The 15,525-nt window shown below is 46.4% G+C and overlaps 1 protein-coding gene across 12 annotated transcripts in view; it reads right to left on the reverse strand.

Moving 5' to 3' along the window:
* The window catches only part of FBXO34 (F-box protein 34), a 41,919-nt gene extending 33,319 nt beyond the window's left edge, over positions 1 to 8,600 (reverse strand). For 8 of the 12 annotated variants that reach the window (XM_074544032.1, XM_074544020.1, XM_074544025.1 and 5 more), the window contains exon 1: positions 8,439 to 8,596. The gene's annotated coding sequence lies outside the window, so the exon portion shown is untranslated. Of the gene's footprint in view, positions 1 to 8,438 lie in introns of all 12 variants that reach the window. The other 4 variants (XM_074544031.1, XM_074544029.1, XM_074544030.1 and 1 more) reach the window with 3 other exon arrangements.
* Positions 8,601 to 15,525: the final 6,925 nt, after the last annotated feature.

The following is a 15,525-nucleotide window of genomic DNA, read 5'->3' on the forward strand; positions in this document are numbered from 1 at the left end:
GATGCAGCAATTTTCACTCAGTGAATTCACACAGTGAATATTGAGTGAATTTCTCTCAGGAAAATGTTGAGAAATAAGTGAAAATTAAGTTTTTCCCAATTTCTTAAAAACATTTTCCCAAAGACAATGGGCCACCCCTGCAGGATGCACTGGTGCCTTCACTTGGTAGGATTCAGTCAGGTCAGGGATGAAGATGTGTTAACCTCACAAAATCCACCCACAACCCTTTCCTTGCTCCATACATCTACTGATCCAAACAGGAAAAAGGCTAAAAAACCTCCTTTTAAGGCAAGAAGAGTGTGCAGAATGGCAGCAGAGACCTTTGCTACAAAGGTATGTAAACTACTGCTCTTTATCCTACAATTTACCCCATGGCCTGCAGCTGACACATCAGCTGACACCATCTCAACAAGCCCATAAGCAGCTAAAGCTGAACAAAGCAATCATGAGGAAAACTGGTTCAGGCCACTGCTGGTGGCATCCCCTGAATGTCCCCTGCATGGAGGAAGCCTGACTCAGCCTGCAGAGCTGCACTGCAAACACAATTCCCAGCAACTTCCACCAAAGTCACGTCTCCAACTCCTTCTGCTGAGAGACCAACTCCAAGTGAGATGTTTTATATTTTAATATGACTACATCTGCAGTCCTACTGCATCTAAAAAAAAAATCCATAAGCACTTTAAGAGAAATACAGGGAGTTTTTTTTTTTTTTTCCTTAACACATGGAAGATGGATTCATTGCTATCAGTAATCCTCCCACAGCCCCAGTTTCAGAAGGAGCTGCAGATTCACAGAGATTTCACCCACAAAAACAAGCACTCTTTGCATCACCTCATTCATCTGTTTATTAAGATAAAGTTAGCTCATGAAAAAAATAAAATGGTGGAGTGTTATCCTTCTTTAGAGAGGAAATAAAGTGAAAAAATGCAAGGAACTAAAAGTCTGCTGGTAAGCTCCTGATGGTCAAATTGAGGTGTATAAACCAATTTTCAGACAAGATTTCCTTAAGGGTGAGGTTTCTTCTAGAATCCCCTTCCCAAGTGCCTGACATTTGTCTCAAGGTATCTTGCCTTGCACTTGCTCAGCAGTGGATCCTCCTCTCCACAGCACCAGCACATGTGCAGGAGGCCAGGAAGAGAATGGAAATAAATAGAATGAATAGAATAGAAAATGAATGAAAAAATGAATAGAAAAAAGTCACAGTAGACATCATGGCAAAGCAGGAGGAACAGGGGCAGTTCTGCATGGACATTTACAGGGAGCTTGTCTCAGCCTCAGCAGTCAGGGTGGGAGGAAGCACAGAAGCTCTGAAGACATAAAAGCATCAAGAGACCCAACACAAGAGCAAAGGCTTCACCATGGGAAGGATTTTGAGACTTTGCAATAAAGGTGAAGCTCAGAACAAAGACCTCAATGAAGAGTTCCATAAATCCATAAATGAAAAGAGAACTGGGGTGCTCTGGAAGCACATGAACGTCATTAATCACAATCCAACACCGGCCACTATCATTTACACACAAGTCCTGCTTGAAGCCAGGGTCCAAACTCTTTATTTTAAAACATAGCCTGCAGTATGACACATCTCAGAAAGGCAGACCACAGGCACAAACCATGAGCCTGTCTTTGAAGTTCAGATACACCAGAAAATTACTTCACCTCCCTAGATGCAGAGGGGATAGTGCTGCCTTTGATGCTGCAAGAAATTTTGGTCTCAAACTGCCCAAGGACTTCAAATTGGGTGTTGCAGCGTGGCAACACTCAAGCCTACACATACACACAAATATAATTATGCCTGGTCTAGACTTGGGGAGAGGGAAAAAAAAAAAGAAAAAGTATTTTCAGTGATGTTAGCACGCAAAGAAAATAACAGCACATACAAAGAAACCTCTAGGGTGACTTAGGAAGAAGATTTTATGCTTGGCTTTCTGCCAATTAGAGAGGAATTAAAGAGTCTGGCAATATAACCCCGTTCATCCCAAGGAAGAAAATGCATTTTTAAGTGGTCAACAGAGCAGGAGGGATGAGAAAAAAGGGACAAAGACTCAGGAGTGCAACAGCACAGAGCAACATAGGAAGTTTCTGATGGTACTGAGACAGAATGTGGGCACAAATAATTCAAATTTTAAAATTAATCCAGTCTATTGCCTCCAAAAGAAAATCAGCATGTAACAGCTGACTCCAAATGACAGCATTCCAATAAAGCAGACAGTATTTTCTGCTATAAAATTCCAACTGCTTCAATATTTTACAGATTATCCACCTCCACTGACTGCCAACCAGCAAAATCAGTGAAAGGTGGAGGTCACAAAAACAAAAGCAAACCAAGTGGAAAAGGCATGGCTAGACAACTTGGGAAGCTGCAAATGTGTCAAAATAAAGCCTATGAGAAAGAAAGAACATTCAGTAGCTATCTGCAATGGTGAATTTACATCCAAACTCTTTGGAGCTTAAAAATTCACATCATAAGACCAGCTTTTACCAGAATTAGGACCAGACTTGACATGCCCCAGTTTCCCCAAGGTTACTTTTGGAAATGCATATACTCTTAAAATATTTCAAGTGCTCTTCTCACACTGCAGAAGAACAACCAAAACCCACCTTCTAATTTGACTTTTTTGGAATTATTTTTTTAACAAGAACTTCACTTCAACACTTTTTTAAATCTGAATGACAGAAGGAATTTTGTGTCACGTTGCAGGTTGGAAGTTACTGGAAATGGCAGCAAGCTGCTGTTGCTTATATAAAGTCATTGCAAGGAAAAGACAAAAGAAGCTCCTGAAGCTTTCAAAATCAAACCCTGTAAAACACCAAAACCACAAAATGAACCAGAAGTAGCTTAGGAGTTGCTAGGGATGTTTAAAGTTAATAAAAATTCTAAATTAAATGGCTGCCGCTTAGGTTTGCCAAAAAATTATGCAAATTTGCAAAGTTCATACATAGTAATTAGCACAGCAAAAAGCAGGTCCCAAATAAGTGATGAAGTTAGCCTCACTCTTATTCCTCCAGCAGATGGAATTAGCTATGTGTGAAGCTATTTTTTTTTTGCAATTGAAGATTAAACATATTATCCTGAATATCAATTCTGGAAGCACAGCACATTGGATATGTGCATTGATGGAATATGCAAAAATCAGCCTGAATCCTCCTTTTCCATCATTCTGAGCAGGACACTCAAGGTTTACATATTTAAGATTTCATTTTTCAAACTGATTGCTGACAACTTGGTTGAGACAAGTTCTCTCAAAGCACATTCAGAGTTAATAGTCCAAACAGGTTTTTCCAAAGAAAAATGTCTTCCTTGACTGAAAATACATCCTCTTGATGTGCTAATTGACAGATCACAAAAAGTCACCCAAACTGCAAGCCCAAACAACATGTGCCAGTAAAGACTCTTGGGTTTGCCCATTCCTTCTCCAAATCCTGGTTCACAAACATACCATCACATCCTGAGAGATACAAATTCACCTTTCCCATTCCTAGGATGGATTTACCCCTTGTTTCACACTTCCCTCAGCCCTGGGCTGAACCTCGTGTGTGCCCTTAACCAAAACATTCCACCTGTGTTCCATATTCTCAATTTAATTTCTCCAGAGCTGTCCCACCACAGCAAGTGCATCTCAAAGACACTGAAAGACCCAGCAATTTTAATTTTAGGCTGTATTTTATCTTTCTTAGAACAGCACAGGCCATGAAGGCTCCTATCAACACATCCATCCAGTTTAGGGGGCACCACCCAGCAGCAGCAGCACCTTGAGAATGTTTTGGTTGCTCTCCCTGCACTGAGTTACTGCACTGACCACAAAGAAAGTGGATAAGTTTCTTCCTAAAGACCAGCTTCCAAGCAGAAAACTGGTAAAAGAAGTAAAAACAAACTACAAGCCTCTTCCTACATGAATATTGCTTTCAGGCAGCTCAGAAAAGATTTCTAGAATCTGTGTGTGTTACAAAAAGAACCCAAATCTTACATAATTAAAGGAACATAGGGAGGGGAAGGTAAAATTTAATGCTAATTTCCAAGTCAAGTCAGTGACACCCTGGATTGAATGCTATTAACCAAAATTGTGCAAGTTAAAAGTGGATGTACTGAAAGCAGCAGAAAGCCTGCCCGCAACAAAATGAGAATTCTCTTACAAAAATACTTCTGTGGCCAAATGAAACACTGAGTTTAAGTAAGAAAGCAAGCACTTACACCTATCCTGCTCTCCCCCTCTTCCTTCTCATCTAGGGAGTCTCATTTATCTCAAAGCAATCTAAAGAAAACACTTTGATTTTTAAAGTCAGAAAAGCTGCAGAAATTACAGCCCTGTCTGGCACGAACAAATAATATTTCTGAAATCAAAAGAAGATTCTCCAAGTTAGGGGAAGGGCAAAAACAGTCCTGAATAACTTACTTTGCATAGCCCAATTCTTGCCAAAACAGTTCTGTAAATCCCATGGTAGTTCAGATAATTTCCATTCTTAGAGCAAAAAAAAAAAAAAAGCTAGATCGAACATTAGCAACATTAATTGTGTGATATGACCTGAATGATGCAAGAACAAGTAGTTAAGTGAACCACAGCATCTGCTGAATTTTTAATCACTAGTTGTTTTGCTGCAAGGCAGAAGAACACTGTATATTCCAAGCACTGCATGGAATGGCACATTAGGACAGCAAGATTTTCACTGGCAGCAATTCTGCCTCCCTGCCACCCAAATGCCATCACTTTGCTGGGAGCTGCAGACAGAGCAGCTTCTAAAGCAGGATTATTTTCTAATCACACAGAATAAAAAAGAACCAGCTCTATTTTCTGCTCCCCAAGATACCAGTCAGCCATTTCTAATTTTTTTTTTTTTTTAAAGCTGACACTTTATTAACAGCCATTGATGTGTCCCTCTGTAGTTTATTTCCACTCTCCAAACAGCCCAGCAGCAAGTTGCTGCTAAAGAGGTGGTTGAAGCTGGGATGTGTAGGAAGGTGATCTATGTAAACATTCCTATTAGCCCTGTACTGCAACAGGAGGAGCAGCTGCAACATGTTGGGACACACCTGAGCTATATTTAATCCATCTCTCCCTGACACCCAAATTTGGACAGCCAGGTCATGGTCCCACTGATGCTCATCCTGTACCTCCACCAGACAGCCCTGCTGGGATTTCTCTGTGTTTGATACCTAAAATAGTGAAATAAATCAACCACCGTGCCTACAGTGGTAAATACAGCTCCATTTATGCTCTAGGCATAAAACTGCAACAGCAGGATTAGCAAGTGATACAGCAGATATTCCACAGATATTCCCTTCCACAAAAAACACCAAAAAAAAAAAGTTATTTGGGGAATAAACACTAAATCCACAGCTACAATGTGAATTCAAAACAAAAATCCCACAATTACAGGCAGGATCTGAACTATAGACAATTAGTTGGTTTCATATTTTAGGGGTGAAAAAAGGATATTTGAAAAAAAAAGGACAACACTCCTACGTTAAAGAAAGACTGTCACACTGACTTTAATAGACTCTAAGTTTAATAAGTTAATAGAATCAAAATAGCTTAGAAAACAAGCCAGCAAAATATGGTACAAATAAAAATGGAGCAGCCACACATACCAAAGCAGCATTCCTGTGCCCTCCTTCCTGCAGAGCTTACAGAAGAGGATCTCTAACCCACAACTTTCACTAAACCAGAATTTCCTTCAAAAGCTCAAATCTATGGATTGGAACACCCAGTGATAAATCCAGTAACCAAATAATCCACAAGAGACAAAAAATCCCAGCAGACAAGGACAAGAAAGATGCTTCCCAGGCTATGTTATCCTTCATTATAGATTTGGGATCAGTCCTGTGTTTTCCTTATAGGCTCAACCATCAGATGCAAGAAAAGCTGCTCTCTTCTCTGAAACCCGGTATCAAACCTGCAACAGGAATATTGAAACATGCCCCAGCTGCTGGGAATACAACAGCCTCTGTGTGTGTGAGGATTACACCAAAATGCTGCTGAGGATTATACCGAAAAATGAAAATAACACATGGTGATGGAGGTGCTGACACCTGGAACCTCAGGGAGTGTCATTACCCAGGCAGGGTCGTGCATCCACTGCACAGCCCTCACCTTCACCCCACCCAAACCCAACCTGGCCCCTCCACACCCCAAAACCACAGTCCTTCCTGGAGCTGCACACCAGCCCGTGATAAACACCCACAGCACGAGCTGCAAGATGAGCTTCCAAATTTAAGAGGCACAGAAAGATGTTTTATAAGCTCCAAGTCACTCAGCTGCAGCTCAGCACTTAACAAGCCACTCACAATTCTTCTCCAAATGGGGAAAAGATTTTTAAAGAGCATTTAGTGCAAGTGAAACATCCCCAGCTTTCCCCTCAGCCTCTGGTCGCTCTCCAATTAAATACGAAAGCGACAACTTAGTGCTACTGAGCACGCAGGATGATTTTAAGACAGTGGTATTAAATCAAACCCCACAACTTTTCACACCTATTAAATTGTTACTCTGTCATTAGGAGGGGAGATTTTGATAAGCACGATGCAATTAACAGACAGTGCCTTTGTTACCAGGCTGCTGGTGATGAAGCCCAGGCTCCTTGACATTCCATTTCTTCCCCCTCAAAGGCTCTGTGCTACAGCAAATTTATGGGTTTCAGCATGTAAGAGGAGAATTGGGCAGGTTACCTTCAAAATCAGTCAATAAGGCCCTTTCACTCGCTCAGGCTGGGGGAAGGCGGGTGCCTGCTGGAAATCAACACAAGGCGCTCCCTTCCCCCTCCCCTCAGGACCCAAAAATGCCGCGTTCAAAACACTCCCATCCCCTGCAGCAAGGGATTAGCCATTTATTAAAAAGGAATCAAAACACTGTAAAAGGCTTCCAGTTAAGATTTCAAGAGGAAAAAAAAAAAAAAAAAAAAATTAACACCGGTGGAACCAGAGTGACATTAGGAATTCTTCTGGGCACTGAAGAACAAGCAGCTCAAAAGCAAACAGGATGTCATTTGTCCCAATGATGCTGATCAAATGGCTCAAAAGGAGGACAGAATTAGATTAATTCTTTTTTTTTTTTTTTACTCAGTCATTTTGCTGTCTCCACACCCAGAAGTAACAGCATTCACAACCTACAGGCATTTAGACTTTGGACTTTCAAGACAACTACCTACCTCCCTGCTTGTCTTTTAGGGTTTTTTTTTTTTTTTATTGGCTCTTCTCTAGGGGTGACAGACAATTATAATGGCCAATTATGTAAAACCTTTCATCCGAGAAAACACGAAGCACTACGCAAACACTCATTAAGACTCTCGGCTGGAGCCTGCGCCGCACGCTCTCCTGTCCCACAGCTCCCCTGGATATCTCCAGCCACCAAAGCTGGATGCGAGCGCTGTGGCACGGCCAGGACAGCGCCAGCAGGGCAGGGCCAGCCCCGGAGCGCTTACACGGCCTCGCAGGCGGCTTTTACAGCCCGCAACACGCTCCGGGCTGCCGGGATGAGCTTTGCAGCCCCATCCAAGCCGGTTATTTAAAACCGGAGCAGAGACACACGCGGCTGCTGGGCGTTGTACGAAAGCGCCTCGCAGGACGAGCCTCAGACCCACTGGTCCGGCTGATCCAAGCAGATTTTTCCAACTGGGAGCCGCACGGCACAAGTCAATAATCTCGGTTTACTGAAGAAATTAAAAGCTACGCTTATTGTTTTCCAGTAAGGCCTTGGAGGAAGTAATTCCGAGAAGAAATCACTTCCACTGTAATTGTACTTTTAACCTTTCCTTAGGTTCTTACGCCATCCCCACGTGAAGGCGTCATTCAAGAATTATCACAATATCTAATAACCATTACAGCTCTTTTCGGATCACTGTTTCTGTTTAGCGAGTTCACAACCCCTCCCTTCTGATCGATGGATGAACCAGGGGGGAAGCCGTGCAGAAAAAACACCACCAGGAAGTGACCGCAACTCAGGAGATCGAAATTTGGGGGGAAAACACGCGGTTTTAGAGGGGGGTTGCTTTAAAAGAAGATCCCCGAAAAGACTGACCCGCAGAAAACAGGGGGGGCTCGGTGCACCCGGCCACGCGTGGGACGGGCGCGTTACGCAACCGCGGGGAGCGGGGATGCTCCGAGCCCCGCACGGTGAGCGGCCAATGCGGGGGACACGGCACCGAGCCGGGCAGCGCTGCCCGAGCCGCCGGGCCGGAGAGCCGGGGAAGGAGCACCACAAAACCCCCGGGCAGGCCGGGAGCGGGGCGCGGATAGAATAAAGCGAGCGGGTAAAATAAAGCCGGGCAGAGCGCGGTGCCCTCGGCGCGGCCCCGTGCTGCGGGCGGCAGCGGCCCCTCGGCGGCCCCGCAGCCGCCATGGCCGGCGGAGCGCGGGCGCTGCGGGCGGGCCCCGCTCGCCGCCCACCTGCCCGTACCGCGCCGAACCCAGCGCCCACCCAGCCACCCGTGCCGCGCCCGCGGGAGCCTACCGGGAGCGGGGCCGGAGGACGGGCCGTGGCGGAGCCGCCAGGCTCGGCGCGGCTCGGCTCGGCTCGGCCGGATCCCCCCTGCGCCCGGCGGCGGCGGGAGGAGCCGGGCGGCCGCGCCAATCCGGGGCGGAGCGGGGCGGGACGCGGAGCCGCCGGGGAGGGACGCGGAGCCGCCCCCGCGCCGCGCCAGGCACCGGCCGCCCCGCCGCGCCAGGCACCGGGGGCTCGGCTCGGGGCGCTCCCCGGCTCCTCGCTCCTCGCCGGTGCCTGTTCGAGCCCAGCGGGTTCCAAGGCAGCTGCCGGGGCTGCTGACCCCCTGGTTGCCCGCTCTCCCCGGTGTGCCGCGCTTGCAGCCCACCGAGAGGTTTAGCGACCAACGTGGCACTGGAAGCCACGGGGGTGCCAGTTCCCAGCCCACCGGCAACTTAGCAGTGAATTTAGTCTGGGCTGAAAATTAGGAGGCCAAAAAGTCGTTCGAAAAAGCTCCTGTCTTTGAAACCGACTGAATCCCAACTGCAGGGCCAGAAGTATCACAGAATCAATTAGGTTGGAAATGACCTCTGAGATCATCGAGTCCAACCCGTGACAGAACACCACCCTGTCAAGCAGATCATGGCACTGAGTGCCACGTCTAGTTTTTCCTCAAACACCTGCAGGGATGGTGACTCCACCATCTCCCTGGGCTGTCCATCCCAGAAGAGCTGCAGGGAGGTCACTGGGAGTGTCCCTCCCGGCTGGAACCCCACCAGCGTGGTGCCAGCCTTGCCAGCTTGTTTTGCCAACGTTTCCTCCTCAGCACAATCACTAAATGCCCTTTGCTGTCATCTGTCCTTGGCAGAGGCAAACAAGAGCTGCTGTTCCTGCTGTAGATGTATCCACAGCAGTGGTTTGTCATGCAATGTCACCCCAGCCATCTTCCCTGTGCACGTCTCAAGAAGCCTCAGCCTGCTGAGAGAAAGGGCACTGGAGAAATCCTCTGAAACCAAAGGTATTGACAGGAAGAGAGAAACACAAAGAGAAGGCATTGGGAAAAGGGGAATTAAGAGGTGGCATCAGATGGTAGTTTGAACCTAAAAGGGTTTCTACAAGGAGGAGCTTCCACTCTCCTTAGAAGATTTTGGCAGATTGTTTCCAGTTAGATGATGGAAGGAGGCAGCAAACTGAAAAGGCCTGGTTCCTTTCCACCCCAGAGAACAGCAGGAAGCTGTTCAGAGGACATTTTGTTTGGATATCAGGAAAAAAGTTCTTCCCCCAGAGGGTGGTGGGGCACTGCCCAGGCTCCCTGGGGAATGGGCACAGCTCTAAGGCTGCCAGAGCTCCGTGAGAGTTTGGAGCTCTCAGGCCCAGGGTGGGATTGTTGGGGTGTCTGTGCAGGGCCAGGAGCTGGACTGGCTGGACCTTGTGGGTGCTTTTCCACTCAGAAAATTCCCTGACTCTATGATTCCCTGACCTGCTGGAGGGCAGCACTATTTACTCTCTGGTTACACTACTGAGAGGAGATCCTTGAGACTGTTCTCAAGCTAAAAAGCAGTGTAAGTGTGTCAGCACAGCCCTGTGCCATGACAGCCCTGATCAGGGACACAGCTCATTAGCCAGGATCACATTTACATGGTGCCTCAGATGGCTGAGATGAAGTCTCTGCAGCCCCTGTTGACTGTGACATACAAATGGAGGGTGGGAGGGAAGACAGAGGTAAGCTGAGTTGCTGAAGGTCAAATATTAGATGAGGACAGGACAGAAAACAGACCCTACTGTTCTCACCCCTCCAGTACTTTCTCCTCTGAACTGTAACAAACCATAGAACAACAAGGGGATTTAGCTGCTGCTGACACAGTAGTTTCCTGTGTTCCAGGGGAAAATTCTGTGTTTTGGTATAGGACCAAATGCATATGGAAAAAAAAAAAACCCTTTTACTAGCATGGCCCCACAGCTGGGTGACATGCAGTGAGATGCAAGATATCCCCAGGTGACTTAAAGGGGAATGAAATATGTGCCCTGTCATATTAGGAAAGGCCCCACAAAGATATGGCCCCAATCTTTTGTTGTAAATTGATCAAGACAGTGAACTGCCATTTGCTGCTAAGTGACTTCTAATCATTAAACAACCTTTCTCCTCCCACCCCCTCGGGGCACTTAGTGATAATATAAGAAAGATTTTGCACATTGTTTAGCTTAAATGGCCATCTGGTCCTTCTGCATTTCAGTAGCCTTGAACATTAAAAAAACAACAATAGATAAAGAAACCCAGTCCTATCTTATCAGAGACCTGGAGAAGTTTAACTCTGTCAGAGCAAAGAGGATTAACCAAGTCCTTACAGCTCTTGTATTGTTTCCATCTTGATTAGCAGTCATATTCCTCACAGCTTGTGTTGTACTCCCTAAACCAAGAGAAGGAACTGTCCCTTACTGGCTGTATTCATTTCAACCATGAAACACAACTCCAGCAATTCCAGCCAGCTTCCACTGGAGGTGTTCTGCCTCTGGGCAATGGAGACACAATGGCCAAAAGAAGATACAGGTTTTCTGCCAAAATTAAAAAAAAAAAAAAAAAAAAAAGGAATTGTTGTGCAGGTAGGGAAAAGAATGCTCTTTTCAGAGGAAAATGTAATGGTCTTGGCCTAACTCAAACCTGCTTCCTGCTGCTGAGACTTCATCTAATCCCACCCCACTAAGTGCTTTCTTCATCTGCTTCTGCTCAAGGGGATAAAAAAAACCCCATAATTTCCCCAAAGCAACCCGCTGAAAGTTTCTAGAAAACAAATGTTTGGTCTCAGCTTATGATTGATTTATGGTTGAATCCAGCATTTCTTCTGGGGTTAATTCCCACTCCCCTCTTTGCCTCTCAGAGAAAACTAAGAAAAGTTGAGTCTGTTTGGAAAGAAGTGTGATGTCCTTAAGAACACAGCCTTGGGCTTTGAAGAAAGAAGGCAGCTGAGGATGCTTTCACCTGCAGTGCTGGAGCAGGTTTGTGAGGGAACATTTGGTGTGAACAGCCCGTAAATAACAGAGGATGTACAGATATGCTGAGATAAAACCACTCAGGCTGTGTTCCCGAGTGCACTTTGCATGCTGACATTGCTGATTTGCATTTTTGTGAAAGCTGGGAGCTTACAAATGTGCTACAACATCCAGCTTTTGGGTATCAGCTGCCAGAGTGCAACAGAATCCCCAGAGTCAGGTACCTTGTCCTTCTATTTATAGTCCAGAGAGAGACACTTCCCAAGGGCAAGTGGAAACTCCCACCTGGCAGCAGAGAGCAGGAAACATCAAATGAGGGGTGCATTAGATCACTTTGTGTCATTGTTATATTTTCTGAAAAATCCTCTTTGCCCAAGATTTTCACCTGGGAAGCTGAGAAGCCTCAGCTTCTCCTGTGTTTGCTACTCTGAAAAGCAGCCTGGAGATTATTTATCCAAATATGTGAATTGTTTTAAATTAATGACCAACCACCATCAGCTGTGTGTTGGACTCTGAAGAGTCAGTCAGGAATTTTTATTATTTATTCTTGTTAAGCCTTCTGTCTGTATCCTTCTCTATTCTTTAGTATAGTAATAATGGAATGGAAAGGAAAGGAAAGGAAAGGAAAGGAAAGGAAAGGAAAGGAAAGGAAAGGAAAGGAAAGGAAAGGAAAGGAAAGGAAAGGAAAGGAAAGGAAAGGAAAGGAAAGGAAAGGAAAGGAAAGGAAAGGAAAGGAAAGGAAAGGAGAAAGGGGAAAGGGGAAAGGGGAAAGGGAAAGGAAAGGAATATTCAGCCTTCTAAGAACATAGAGTCAAATTCTCATCTCTCACCTCATCCTGGAGACCCCAGCAAACTCAACAACTCTGCAGAGCCCTGGAGGTGTTTCCATCAGCTCAGGATCCCAGGCCCACATTGGGGTTTGGGAATCTGTCAGAGCACTTTGAAGGACTGGAGCAATAATAATTTCTGTTTAACACTGTGGGTGTCAAGGTTGTAATTGATGTTATTTTTTGTCTCTGCTGACCTGGGTGGTGGAGAAACAGCCAGGAAAGGGAAGACACTCTCCAGGCTCATCCAGGTGAGAGTCCAACCATCTTTCTCTATCTTGGACCATGCCCTCCTCCCAGGAGGTGACAGGCTGAGGCACTGGGGGTGGCTTCCCCACATTCCCGGTGAAAATGGGCTGCAGAGTAAAATAAACCCCACAGAACAGAGCAAGAGCCTTAACTGTGTTCCCCGTGCTCAAAGACAGGAATTTCACTTCTGTTTTCAGCTCCTAGAATTTGTTCTGGTTTTTAAACTAGCAACCACTTCAGGTGAAAAGCCTGAGCAGAAGTGGGAAGAGCAGCCAGTGCATCATCATGAATTTGCTGTTCAATCCCTGATTGAAGGGTTATCAATTGAATTTGGCAACCTGTGCCCTCTGCAGTGTCTTATTTTGCCTACAGAGGATTTTCTTTGACTGCAGGCAAGTGGCTGTGGGGTACAGCTTTATAACTCCATTTACCTGTACTTTCACCAAAACATGATCAGAAAATGTAATTATTTCAGGCCTAAATTTGAAGATTAATTTCCCTCCACACTCCATATTGCACTTGATTTGTGCAAGGGTGGGGAGAATCACCTTCACAAAGAACAATATTCCATGTGAAGGAATGAAGAGCAGAAAGAGCAAATTAGCAGATTGCCACATCATGGTCTCCTCAGTACCAAATGTATGGGATAATGACAGTTCTATTGCCAAGAAATAAAGAAATTCAAATTGGTTCTCAAAACTCTATGGCTAAAGTGGGATATTATCATAAAATCATCAGGTCTGTATGAGAACAAGGAGTTTAAGCTTTCAGGCTTGGCCGATATGTGCACAGGATAATGAGTTTAGAAATTCCCATCCCTTGTTTATTTCTATGAAATGGTAATATGTTTATTTCTCTTAGCACCATAACAATCAGTAGCAATCAGGAATTTGGCTGGAAAACACCTAATTTGAGTGATGTTGCAACACTTTAAAGTCTTGGCATTAGTCAAACACACTGAGGCCCTTGTGGTGACCTAAATAGTGTCAGTGGAAGGTGTCTGTGCAGCACTTTAAGGAAACCCACTCTGGCTGTAACCTGCCTGGCTCAGGTGACACCTGCAGAGGTGCACAGCAAAGCCAGGGCAGGTGCTCAGGTTCCTCAAGGCTCCACGGCTGTGTTATCACTCCTGTTGTTACTTGAGCTCCTGAGATTAAGCCCAGGCTGTAGCAAAGCTTCCCAAATTCTGTATGGAAACCCACAAGAGTGGAAATGAGCAAAGGTGCCAGTCCAGATGCTGCAAGGAGCAAACAAGTCTTGTTTCAGCATATTCAGGTATGCAGTAAGGGAAAAACCTCCAATTTTTGGTGGAAATTATGACACTCCTAAGCCCACTTCTCCCTAAGACTTGTGTTTCAGCATGGCTCACATCACTGGACTATATCCTGATATAAGGTAGAATTGCTGATGTCCTCAAATTCCATTGCCATAGGAGAAAAAGTGGAGTAAAAAAAAAAAAAAAAATCAGCAAAGCCCGAGGACTGCATTGGATTGGACTCAGTGCACCCCACAGATCTGAGCTCCCGTGGTTCTGTTTAATTGGATCTTTTTCAAACCATCACTTTGGCAGCACTCAATAACCTCCATGCTGGTCTTTTATTATCTCTAGCAAATAAATGACTGTAGGATTAGGCTGGATGGTCAATATTTGTGACCTTTGCTGTGCCCTTTGTCAGTCTGTGCAGAAATGGGGTGACTTTTCCCCGACTGCTCCAATCTGGGATGCCCAGAGCCACTCACTCTGATCCTTGCCATGGGGAACAGCTCTGTGTTCTTGTTGTGCTGCTTAATCCATTTATTGCTGTCTTAAAATCGCCTTTATATACAAAATTACTGATATATTTGTGTAACGCCAGAGGGGATCCCGCATTTTCAGCCTGCTGCCGCTGACCACACTCCTGCTATTCAGCAGTTTCTCGTTTCCAAACACTTTTTTTTCCTCCTTCTCCAAGCGTCGTCCCCATTTTGGCAGCGCCACCAAGCGGATGGTTCCCCCGTCAGCATTTGAATCTCCCAAGTTGTAACTTAGAAACGAACACAGAACTCTCCAGTAGCTGAGAATTGTGTTAAACGCAATTCACCCCAGCAAACAGCGGGGTGGGTGCGGTGCGGGCATGGCAGGGAATAAAGGGTTGCTAATAAAAATCACTTTAATGATGTGTTTATGGTTCTTTAAGATCTGTGAAGACCCGGGATGGGCTCCTCAGGACGTGGCACAATGCGGGTGTTCAGGTGTGGACACAAACCTTGTGGGCTCCTCGGTTCAGGAGAGATGTGGAGCTCCTGGAGCGGGTGCAGGGAGGCCGACAGCGGGACTGGAGCGTCTCCCTGCCCAGGAGAGGCTGAGGGAGCAGGGCTGGATCCCTCCAGAGGGGCCCGATCCCTGTCTGTCCCTGCCTGCAGAAAGGGCTCAGTGACAGGGCAGGCTCTGCTCCAGGGGCCCAGCAATGGCACCAGAGCAACGAGCAGGAGCTGATGCCCACAAGTTGCACCTGAACGTGAGGAAGAACTTCCCTGTGCAGTGACTGAGGCCTGAGCAGAGACCAGAGAGGGTGTGGAGCCTCCCTCACTGGGACATTCCAGAGCTGTTTGGGCACAATCCTGTGCTCTGGGACGTCCCTGCTGCAGCAGGGAGCTGGGACCAAATGAGCCACTGTGTCCCTTCCAGCTCTCTCCGTTCTGGGGTTCTGCGCGTGGTGGGAGGACTCATCACTGTCCCTGAGTCCCGGTGGCACTGAGGGCTTTGCAGAGCCCCAGACACAGATATCCCTCAGGCACAGGCGAACCCCGCCGCCATCTTAGCGCCCCCGCACCCCGCGGGACGCCAAGGGCAAGCCGCGCCTCCGCGCCCTCAGCAGCTTCACCTCCCTCACTCCGCCAGCCAATGAGCGGCAAAAATAGGCGGGGAAAAGTCTACAAGCAGCCAATGGAAATTAAGAGAGGCCATGGAGCCACCAATAAGCAGCCCGCTTTGGGGTTCCGACGCTGTCAATCACCTCCCCAGTGAAGCCAATGGGAGCCGGGCATCCGCGCTGGCCAATGAGCGTTGGCGG

The sequence above is a fragment of the Zonotrichia albicollis genome, chromosome 6 (assembly GCF_047830755.1).
Source record: "Zonotrichia albicollis isolate bZonAlb1 chromosome 6, bZonAlb1.hap1, whole genome shotgun sequence".
Lineage (NCBI taxonomy): Eukaryota > Metazoa > Chordata > Aves > Passeriformes > Passerellidae > Zonotrichia > Zonotrichia albicollis.